The sequence below is a fragment of the Gigantopelta aegis genome, unplaced genomic scaffold, assembly GCF_016097555.1.
Source record: "Gigantopelta aegis isolate Gae_Host unplaced genomic scaffold, Gae_host_genome ctg7506_pilon_pilon:::debris, whole genome shotgun sequence".
Taxonomy (NCBI): Eukaryota; Metazoa; Mollusca; class Gastropoda; order Neomphalida; family Peltospiridae; genus Gigantopelta; species Gigantopelta aegis.
In genome coordinates this window covers 4,834-16,694 of record NW_024535875.1, presented here as the reverse complement: position 1 = coordinate 16,694, position 11,861 = coordinate 4,834, and the positions used below count along the sequence as shown (strand labels likewise).

Sequence of the window (11,861 nt, the reverse complement as noted above, 5' to 3'; positions counted from 1 at the left end):
ACGGGATCCAAGAAAACCTCTAACGCCGTTAATACGAATGCCCCGGCTGTTCCTTTTAATCATTACCTCGACATTTCCGAAAACCAACCAAAATAGAACCGAGGTCCTATTCCATTATTCCATGCAACATTATGCAGGCGAGACGAGCCTGCTTGAACACTCTAATTTTTCAAAGTAAACGTTCCGGCCCCCGAGAACTCAGCGAAGAGCACCAAGGGATGACCGGCGGTGTGGAGCCAGGCAAACGTGCAGTGAGACCACCGCGAAGTGGACCGCACGCCTGTGCTCGAGATCCAATACGAGCTTTTTAACTGAACAACCTCTTTAATATAACGAGCTAGTGTGGGTGCGACCATATACCGCGGCTGCTGGCACCAGAGCTTGCCTCCAATGGATCCCTCGCTTTTTTAAAGGATTGAAAGTGTATCATTCAATTACGGGCCTCGAAAGAGTCCCGTAATTGTTATTTTTCGTCACACCCACCCCCCCCCGTGCCAGTTGGGTAAGTGCGTGCCCTGCTGCCTTCTTGGATTTGGTAGCCGTTTCTCATGCTCCCTCTCCGGAATCAACCCCGATCCCCCGCTAACCCGTGCAAACACATATGGTGTCATGTCGACTACCTACGAAACTCGTTGATAGGGCAGAGACACTTGGAAAGTAACACGTCGCCGGCTCGATGGCCGTGCGATCGCTCGCACTGAAGTTTATCCAGACGTCACCAGTTTGGGCCGGGCGCCTTGCGGCGCGGACCGGTTGGTCTTGAAACTAATAAACGCGCCTTCCTGCGAATGATGTACGGAGCTTGGTGCATGTGTATTAGTAAATATAAATTGCCACAGCTTATCCAAGTAATGGATTTGTACGGATCTAATCGAACCCTACTGAATCTTATGCGCCATTCGCGGGGAACGTTTCACTATGTGGAAGTTTTGTCCGTCGTATACACTGACCATGGCTTAATCTTTGTAGACAACCTATGACTACTGGAAGGCTCAACCAGATAAGCCGTTTTTTAATGTGCACTCAGGGCGGAGCGGCGGCAGCTGAGACACACGGTCGGCACGGCGATTAGGCCAGCGGGGCGCAAGCAGAGCAATGTTTGGTACCATCCCCGCCACCCTGCCTGAAGCGATCCCAGCTCCCTCAGGGCCACACCACCGTTTTATCCGGCCGCCTGAACCAGGTTCAACGCCGGTGGGGCCGTAGGTGGGATGGGGGACCTTGCTTGTTCTTCCCACCTTTTTACCAGTGGGCGCGTTGGCCCCCACCCGATTCCGTGTGGGCGAGGAGCACGTCGACTCGCCCTGGTGCTGCTCACAAAAGTGGTTTTTAGTGCGTTTGTTCGACGAGAGCCGATCGGGCGTTCACACCGCGGGGGCCCGGGCGGTGGCGTAGGGGCGTAGGCGGTCTCTCCTCCCCCTCCCGCCCGCACGCCCGGCCCAGCGGTGCTTTCGCGTGCGACAACCAGAGGGGGATGTCCCGGTAGCACGCCGTCCGTATCAATGACCGATTAGCTGGTCCGCAGGTTCCCCTATAGCGATTCCGGGGTGCCGACCCATCGGACCCAGGGACAAGAAAGCCGTGCATAGCTTCAAGCATATGCCCCGGCGCGGGCTACACGTGGTTCACACCTCGGACTCAACAGATCTGCGCCTTTCCTCGACACACGTGAGGTCGCAGGAGAAGCAAGACAGCTTCACCCCCTGGCGCATCGAACGTGAACGTGCGACCAAGGCGGGCTCGGCAGTTGTAGCCGTGAACGGGGTGCCCGGGCCGCGCTTTGTCAGATCGCAACCTGTGAGACACTGACCCCGCCCATAGCTCACCGTGAACGCAGCCATGCCACGTCGGCAGGCGACCTGAGGTGCAATTACCTCGTTGGGGGAAGGGAGGGATCGACGCGGACGTGCACGTCGCACCGAACACAACGGGCGTGGGTCCCCGGACCGTCCGAGCTTTCGACCGACAAGCTGCGCTCCAAATAGTATGGCAGTACGACCGACCTTGCCAGACCCTACGATTTCAAAGGTCGTCCTATTCGACCGGTTTTGTGGTGGTGTGGGTGCCGCCGACGAACGGAAGCGAGGTAGGCGCCCAGAAATTTTTGCTAGGCACGCCTGTGCTCGGGTGTGCGCGTCCTGTCCGCTGCTTGCATAGTCGTCACCTGTCCGTAGACGATTGCTTCCGGACCGGCGCGTGTAGAGCCGTGAATTTCTCTCGCTCGTCCAGGGGCGCGCCTCCATTCCCCTACCATGTGCGATATACCAAAAGAGCACACAAGTACAACTCGAGGTGCTAAACACGCAGACCCGGTGCGTAATGGCGCCAGACGGGCAAGCCGGTCTCCAAGCCACCCATAGAAAACACACCTAACCCCACAACAGCCTACCCCCCGCCCCCCCCGCCACCCACATCAAACAAGAAGCACACCGATGCACACCGCCACCCACCGAGGCACACTCTTGCCACCCCCCCGACCGACGCCACTCGGTACCCCACCCCGGCACCCACAACTCTGCACTGCCGAAAAAGTCCTTGAAAAAATTATCTTTTTTAAAGTCTTTGATAAAAGTTTTCTCAAATACAGACATAATTGCCACTCTACAACTGTATGTGGGTTGTCTTGGAAAAGCCTATCCAAATGACGAACCCGTTAGACCCAAGACCCCCACGATCCGATGTGGCATATGGCGTTCCTTATGAAAACCCTCGTATTGAACAAGAAAATAAGTTTCCTTACAAGCAGTTGTAGGCAAAGTCCTAATTTCTTTTTACACACGTTATCACATCCAATAACACGATACTAGGCGGTACATTAGTGTTAATTTTAGTCATGTGTGTTAGTGTGTGGTGCTGTGTGTGTGTGTGTGTTGTGTGTGTGTGTGTGTGTGTGCGTGCGATGCCGACCTCGTTTGTAATGCTTGCTTACTTTGAAATATATGGACCAGAACGCGTAAAAATCAACTGGAACTAAAGAGATTTCTATTCACGGAACAAGAGAGGAGAGGAGAGAGAGCGAAGAGAGAGCAGAGAGAGAGAGAGAGAGAGAGAGAGAGAAGAGAGAGATAGACAGACCTCTCCTCTGAAGAGAGAGGAGAGGGCCAGAAACACAGAAGAACACGTTTGCATATAGGTTTGAACTCGGTTAAATCGTCAAATCGGTGGTTGAGTCGAAGCAAAGCGACATTAAGTGCGTAAGGGTAGCCCGAAGAACTCCCCATAACACACAAGGATAACATATAAAATGCTGTGGAGTCACAGACCGTAGCCGTCCCGGCTACAAGCGGTTAAGTTAAAGCGAACGTTTGTTTGGCCATTTCTTCCTGCTATTGCAGCGCTACGCTAGGTTCAGCTTTGGTTCTCAATGCCAACCTTATGATAGACTTCTGCCCTACCACATCCGGTGCGCGCGCATGCTGATACGTGACGTCACTACTGCCTTCAAACAACCATGGCTTCTCCTCATGGTGAATTCAAAATCCCACAGCTTTAAAAAAAACACAAAACAAAATAAATCTATTTTGCCGATCCGAAAAGAGTATATAATTCCAAGGGAATTTGGTATTTTTAACCAAAGCGATTTTCAAAAACCACAATACAGTCGTTCATGCCACAACCACTTAGCAGCTAACGCGCATTCACGGATTGTAGTTATGACCGTACACAACACATAGTGTTTCTAAGTTTTCGCGCGGCCACTGCGATGCAATCTTACAACGAGTCGGGTTTTGAAACGAGGACATAGCACCCTGTACATGTCGGGACACAGGATCCCCAACGAACTATATTCAGATTCGAAGCTACAAACTGAGAATGTTTCCACTTTCCAAAAACGACTTCTCAACATGGGCATGATTGTTTTTTTTGCACTGTCAAATCTCACGAACCACGTTGATAGCCCGCACCGCCACGGGGACTTCCTCCACTTCAAAAGTCACACAAAATGCCAACAACAAAAAAAAAAAAAAACAAAAAAAAATACAACCGGCCCAGTCCAACCAGAAATAGTCTGAACAACCCCCGTTGCCAAAAAAAAAAAAAAAAAGGGTCTCAGGAACACCCCCCCACAATTACAAGGCCATTAAAACTTCAGAAAGTCCGCGACCATGCACCCTCTTTCAACAGTCTACATAAGATGCATGAATCTCTGATAGGTCGTCCGGGAACATTGAAACGACCACATTTCTCCGTGTCAATCGTATTCAACACGGTAAATGGAAAAGTAGTAATCACGCATAACGGGGAAGTATTTACTTCAAATTCTACGCAAAGGCCCCTAATAATAGCAGTGCTACGATAATCCACACGGTAATGAATACGGTTCGGTACAGAGTCCCCAAGTTTGGAACGAGTGGACATGGCAGCGCGATGGGGAAATCAGCTACGTTACACTGAACGGGTAGTAGTACCCCCCCGAATACCTATAGAATGCGTGCAGTGCAACCTACGATGATATCATCGTTAGAGTGCACATAGTATACCAAGACACTTCCAATCCTGTGATATACAGTTATGGAAGTATGAGTGCAGGAGTGTGGGGTCGGGCGGGGGGGGGTCACTACAGTAGTAGGGGGGTAGTAAAGTCAAGATCCATAACCTTACGTTATATATCTGGGGAGTGCATACACCAACCGCTTCAGTTCGGTGTATGGAGAGAAATGTATCTTAAGCATCATTACGATGACGAGGGTGTCGGATGGGTTGCGTCCGTGGGGGGTCACAACTTAACTGTCGGCGAATACTACTGGGGACAACAGGGGGGGTGTAAAAGGGGGTGGGTCTTCAACAAATTTTACTTACGGTTATTCGTAATGGAGGTGTAGCGAATCGTGATTAAGAAAATAGTAGTGGTTTTCAGCACATTGTGGTGGGGTGGACTTGGGCGTACATGTGTAGTTCGGAAAACGGAATGACAGTGGTTATGTATGTATAAGAGAAGATTTATGTAACTCATCCGGTCGTATTAGCTGGCTTGAAAAAGTGAAAAAAAAAAACAACAAACACTTTACACCGAACCACACTTACCCATAAGGAAACATTCTGGGATTGGACCTACTAACTCAGGTCATGGAGTGTTGACTTTAACCTTTTTTCAAAGTGGTAATTTTTCTTAACTAAAAAAATCTGAAGCTGCAACGCGTCTTCAATTCTGAAACCCACAGCGTGAGAAATGCGAGTTCCACAGCATCTCCACTCTCCCTCTTGAGTTTTTACTGTAAAGGGAAGCTTACTGTGTTTAGAGTGTCTCACCTTTACGTCGGGTAGGTTGAGTTAGGGCATTAACTTTCTTGACCACATTTTACATTTTAGTTATATTTTACACAGGTGTTGCGGCCTGGTTGCTAATCTACACTTTCCCTTTATGTGGTACACCTGTTCAATGGATAAGCTCTGTTTACGCCCGTGCAGGTTGTTGACCTGGGGGGGGACCCCGATAGAGTTGACATGGGTAGCCTGGCGGTGGTTAACTTGGTAGCGGGGGGGAGTGGGGGGGGGGGTTAAGCTTCACAGTGGTTTCTTGTGTCACTTTACACTATGGGTTTACACTTTACTGTTACACTTTAACAGTGAACTGAACGGTGAACGTACGTTAACGCTCTACCGTGACGCTTAAAATTTACATGTACCACTTATTTAACTTCCGGGGAACTTTCACCCACTACTATAGTTTTGTGATTAGGGTCGTAGTGCTGCCAAACGTCAACGGCTGTCAAGTCGCTGCCAAAAAACGATAAAAAACAAACAAAAAAAGACCTCGAAGAGCTGCGACTGAGCTGCGAACGAGCAACGAAACCCTGAAGAATGTGGGATGTGACCCATCATTGTATAGCCATGGTCGGGCACATGTCCTTGTCAAGAGGCTAAGTGTCGGGAGATCGCAGTGGAGGACCGACCACCCGATGTGACGGAGAACTCGGTTCGGTGGTCTGCCAATGATTTGACCATGCGTACCGGCTCCTCAGGCTACTTCCTGACAGATGGATGTTTTTTCTTGGAGTTGTTTCCCCTTCCCAGCTATGCTTTTACACTTTAACTGCAACTTCCCCACAACTCTTACAGCTCTTATTATAGTTCGCTATATACGTTACAAGACTTATTACGCGCGCTAACTTCATCTCCCCTCATTACTGTCGACAACCCTCACTCTTATTGTCTCATTGTGGGTTCACTCTGTGCCTTCTTTGGTGGTTCTTGTGTCTACTTTTTGTGACTGCCTATGATGCTCACTTTCCCCCCCCGTGCCAGTTCGTGTTGGCTCCCTCCTAACTCTTGTACTCCGCGGTGTGTGTCCCATCCCCCCGGCTCGTCGCTGCCACAAAAAAAAACCCACAACACACCACACCCCAACAAACACAACAACAACCAACACCAAACACCCCAACAAAACAACCCCGAACGAGCCCGACCGCCTGCGCAGCTGCAAGCCCAGACTCGGCCAGCCGCAGAGCGACCCGTGGCGATGCATTGCCGTCTGTCAGCGGGGACAAATCTCCTGGTCAATAGGCTAAGTCTCCCTAAAAATAGACTGCAGTGAGGTGGCTCGGCTTCTACTAAGTACGACACACCCGACCGAAGAACTTAAGGTCGTCTGCAGCAATGCCACGTTAACGCATCAACACTTCGCATGGGATGGATATCGGACGGACCCCACAGCCGGCACTGCGCACGGCGAGCGGGGTGGAGTGAAACGGTCCCTTGCTGTGGCTCGGACCACCGTGGCTGCGCCGCCTAGCCATCCGACGAGGCGACGGGACGGCGAAAGGCGCACGCATATCGTTTGCCTCCCGAGGTGCCCGGGGCGCAAAGAGTATCGTTACATTTCGGGCGGGATTCTGCTTTAGAGGCGTTCAGTACGTAATCCCCCAAGATGGTAGCCTCGCACACATTGGCTTATCAGCCAAGCACATAAAAAACCAAATGTCTGAAAACCTGCGCCGGTTCCTCTCGTACTGAGCAGGATTACCGTGGCAACCGACTTTGTCATCGGGTAGGGTGGGGGGGGGGGGTAAAAAACCTGTCCTCACGACGGTCTAAACCCAGCTCACGTTCCCTATTAGTGGGTGAACAATCCAATCGCTTGGTGAATTCTGGCTTCCACAATGATAGGAAGAGCCGGACATCGAAGGATCAAAAAGCAACGTCGCTATGATCCACGCTTGGCTGCCACAAGCCAGTTATCCCTGTGGTAACTTTTTCTGACACCCCCCCCCACCCCCTCTCTTGCCTTAAAACTCTTAACGTCAAAAGGATCGATAGGCACACGACTTTCACCCGGTCTGTATTCGTACTGAAAATCAAAATCAAGTGAGCTTTTGCCCTTTTGCTCTACGCGAGGTTTCCGTTCCTCGCTGAGCTCACCTTAGGGACACCTGCGTTCCGTTTGACAGATGTACCGCCCCAGTCAAACTCCCCCGCCTGACACTGTCTTCGGTGCGGATCGCCCCCGGCGACGACGTCGGGGGCACGCTTACTCCAGAAGCAAGGGGCTTGCGCCCCGATCTCCGCTCGACCGAATAAGTAAAGAAACGATAAAAGTAGTGGTATTTCATTGCCGCCGCCGAAGCTCCCACTATGCCCCACAACCTCCTATGCTCTCTTCACAGAGTCGGACTAAAGTCAAGCTCAAACAGGGTCTTCTTTCCCCCGACCGATTCTGCCAAGCCCGTTCCCTTGGCTGTGGTTCGCTGCATGGAGATAGGGACAGTGGGAATCTCGTTAATCCATTCATGCGCGTCACTAATTAGAGTGACGAGGCATTTGGCTACCTTAAGAGAGTCATAGTTACTCCCCGCCGTTTACCCGCGCTTTTTTTGAATTTCTTCACTTTGACATTCAGAGCACTGGGCAGAAAATCACATTGCGTCAAACACCGGGTGACGGCCATCGCGATGCTTTGTTTTTTCTCATCCCTTAGACAGTCGGATTTCCCCTGGTCCGTACCAGTTCTGAGTTGGGCTGGTGAATGCCAGCCCCGACACGGACGACGCACGGGGCGCCCGCCGCATAGCTGAGGCAGTCCACGGGAAGGTTAAGCAACGGTCCCGAGCTCGATCCCGACACGCCACCCCCGGGGAGTGGCCGCGCGCCCAGACCGCCCCGACGGAACGCCCCCGGCCCCGGCCGAAACCCGAGACGAACGAGGAACCCGACGAGAGCGCGAGACCCGCGCGAACGCCGACACGCCCAGGAACAACCGGGCGAGAGAGAACCAGAGCGGAGAGGGACGACGCGACCAGTGCGAGGCGGCAGGCCTCGCCCAGCCCTTGCCCTTCCCAGTCCCGCTTCGTACTCGCAGCCCGACTGGCCCAGCCCTCAGAGCCAATCCTTGTCCGAAGTTACGGATCCAATTTGCCCGACTTCCCTTACTACATTGTTGCATTCGACTAGAGGCTGTTAACCTTGGGAGACCTGCTGGCGCGGATATGGGTACGGCCTGGCCACGAGAATCACGAGTCTCCGTCGGATTTTCAAGGGCCGGACTCGAGAGCGCACCGGACACCGCAAGAGCGCGGTGCTTTACGGGAACCCCTTTTCCCTATCTCCCGGGCAAGCCGATTCCCGGGATTGGGTCCCCTTTACAAAGAACAAGAGAACTCTTTCCCAGGGGCGCCCTCGCCGACGTCTCCGGGCACCTCGTCTCCGACTTCGTTTTTGCGTTTACCGCACGCGACCCTTGCGGGCCAATCTCCGTGTCCAGGTTTCGGGAATATTGACCCCCACTCCCTTTCGATGGAATACGGGCAAAACATTTTTTTTTTCGCGCAAAAAAGGCATTGCCCCCGAATTTCAGAAAGCGGAGCTCTCCTATCTCTTAGGGCCGATGACCCCTGTTCAACTGCTGTTCACATGGAACCCGTTCCTCCACTTCAGTCTTCAAAGTTCTCGTTTGAATATTTGCTACTACCACCAGATCTGCCCCCGTGGCGGCTCCACCCGGGCTCGCGCCCGAAGCTTCAGTGCTCAACCACGGCGACCCCTCCTAACTCGTCCGGGCATGGTACAGTGGGTGCTCGTATTGCCCGGACGGTCCGGTATAGGCCCGACGCTCTAGCGCCATCCATTTTCAGGGCAGGGGTTGATTTCGGCAGGTAGAGTTGTTACACCACTCCTTAGCGGATTCGCCGACTCCCATGGCCACCGTCCCTGCTGTCTATATCAATACCCACACACCTTTTATGGTGTCTGATGAGCGTCAGCGTTTGGCGCCTTCACCGGACGTTTGGTCATCCCACAGCGCCAGTTTCTCTGCCTTCCACCAAACCAGGGCCCACTTGGCCTACTCGAATTCAATGCCCGGCTCCACCGTGCTTTCGTTGAGCGAGCCGGGCTTTCTAACCCCATTTTAAAGTTTGAGAATAGGTTGAGGACGTTTTCGTCCCCCCAAGGCCTCTAGTCATTCGCTTTACCGGGAAACAAACTTCGTCTCGGCGAGTGCCACTATCCTGAGGGAAACTTCGGAGGGAACCAGCTACATAGATGCCACATGCTTCGATTAGTCTTTCGCCCCTATACCCAAGTCTGACGATCGATTTGCACGTCAGAATCGCTGCGGACTTCCCCCTCAGAAGTTTCCTCTGGGCTTCGTCCTGCTCTGGCATAGTTTCACCATCTTTCGGTCCCAACGTGTGCGCTCTTGCCTCCGGCCTCACCGAACGCGTGCGGGACGAGACGGGCCGGTGGTGCGCCCCCGCGCCGAAACGAGGGACGGGGGATCCCACCGAGTGGGCCGACCCGACGAGGGCGGCCTTCACTTTCCATTTGCGCCCCTGGGTTTCGACGAGCCCCTTGACTCGCGCACCATGTTAGACTCCTTGGTCCGTGTTTCAAGACGGGCCGGGTGGGTTGCCGACCGGATTCGCCACCGATTCCCGAGCCCCCGACGGTGGCACACTCTCCGGTGAGATCGCTCCGGCCGCACGCCGGTCAGGCCGGCACGGTTGCCCCAGTGCACCTGGTCGGAAATTGAGCCCGTGTGCGTGGAGAGCCGGAACGGCCCAGTGTTCAGAGGGGGACGGCCGTTCCTCGGCGGCGGTCCCCGCGGCAGGCCGTAGCGCGGGCGAACGCGCCGGCCCGTAAGAGCCCCGAGACGAGGTTGACATCCGCCCCGCGAAGGCGGAGACCCGCCCGTGGGCCACCTTCCAGCCGGGTTCGCCTTCTGGCTGCCGGAGCAACCGATCGTGGCGCTCTTGGGCCCCCCGCGGAAAGTGGGCACGCGTCCGCGCGCCGCCGTCGACGAACCGGCCCTACCGGGTCGAGTGCGTGTTCCGAAGCATCTCGCGGGACCGGACCCCGGGTGCCTGGCGACGGGACGAGTTGAATTCCGCGGGCCCGGACTATGCGGTCCCACTACCGTGTTACCTCTAGTGCGGTTTCACGTACTCTTGCACTCCTCTCTCTTCAAAGTTCTTTTCAACTTTCCCTCACGGTACTTGTCCCTCTCGGACTCGTGGGACAGTACCACTTTAGCCTTAGACTGGAGTTTAACCCCCCAGTTGGGCTGCATCTCAAACAACCCGACTCTTGGGACGGCTCGGAGCCGACGAGTCCCACCGCTCGGTAAAGGCTCCTGACACCCAGACCGTGGGAGAGGGCCCCGATCAGGAGGACTTGGGCGCACAAGTTAGGACCCGTCGACGGTTGGCGTCCCCCAACACCCCAGGGTCCCCGGCAGGCGCAAGGCTGCGGGATTCGGTGCTGGCTCTTCCCCGCTTCACTCGCCGTTACTGAGGGAATCCTTGTTAGTTCTCTTTTCCTCCGCTTAGTGATATGCTTAAATTCAGCGGGTAGTCTCGTCTGAACTGAGGTCGGATTTTAAAAGGATGGGTCGAATTTGCGTTTCGTTCGTTGGTGGGGCCTGCTGACGTGCCGACGGGCCCCTCTCTCCGTCTTTTTTTTTTTTTTGCCCTTTTCCCTTCCGTTTCCTTGTCCCCACGGGCACGAGAGAGCGCGCGGCGGAGGCCGCGCGGCAGCGTCGGACGTGCACGCTGTCTGCACTTGAGGCGACCGAGGACTTGCCTTGGACGAGCCCAGTGGCGCCGGAGGCGACCGATCTCTCGATCACGAACCGGCGATTGCTGTTCAGAGCCGACCCTCAGTCAGCGTGGCCCCGGGACTGACCGAGGCCGCAATGTGCGTTCAAGGTTATCGATGCTCAATGTGTCCTGCAATTCACATTAATTCACGCAGCTGGCTGCGCTCTTCATCTACTCACGAGCCGAGTGATCCACCGCCCAGAGTTGTCATCATCTCAATGGGTTTTTGTTTTTGTTTGTAACTTTGATTTTTTTGGTTTCGATTCGTTTCTACTTATTTCTTTTCTGTTTTTGGCGAGACGACACGGAACGTGCGCGTGCGTGCGTGCGTGCGTGCGTGCGTGCGGGGCGTCCCCTGCCACAAGCCCACCCCCACCACCGCCTGCGGTGAGGTTCGTGGCCGGTAGATCGTTAGACCGTACGCGTAGTGGACGAACAAGCTCCCCCCGAGGCCCTGCGACGGCCGCCTCGAGCCAGGTACCCCCCGGTGAAAAAGAAATGCGGGACGTCGGGGGCAGAACCGAGAGGGCGGCCACCAATGCGCCCCATCGTACTCTCGGGGACCCCCACCCACCCCTCCCGGGCTGTCGGATCGGAGTCGTTCGTTCGGATTGCTTTTGGTGCAAGGGGGCGGAGGCACCTTGACTCCCCCTTTCCCAACCACCCGGCCAGCAGTTTTCCACGGTATCAATCGGTAAGTAACCTTCCGCAGGTTCACCCTACCAAACCTTGTTCCGACGCCGCCCCCCCAAGCGAATTCAAGGGGATCGTTGCTAATCGGCCCTCGCCGCCCCCCAACCCGTGACGGCCTCGTAATCCCCCCAATCC

The 11,861-nt window shown here is 54.4% G+C and overlaps 1 non-coding gene and 1 pseudogene across 1 annotated transcript; both read right to left on the bottom strand.

Annotated features, from left to right (window-relative positions):
- Nucleotides 1-6,803: 6,803 nt before the first annotated feature.
- On the bottom strand, nucleotides 6,804-10,808 carry LOC121366860 (annotated as a pseudogene).
- A 278-nt stretch (nucleotides 10,809-11,086) lies between these two features.
- Nucleotides 11,087-11,239, bottom strand: LOC121366859. The gene has a single exon (XR_005957241.1). It is a non-coding gene; the product is annotated as a 5.8S ribosomal RNA (ribosomal RNA).
- Between the last annotated feature and the right edge of the window lie 622 nt (nucleotides 11,240-11,861).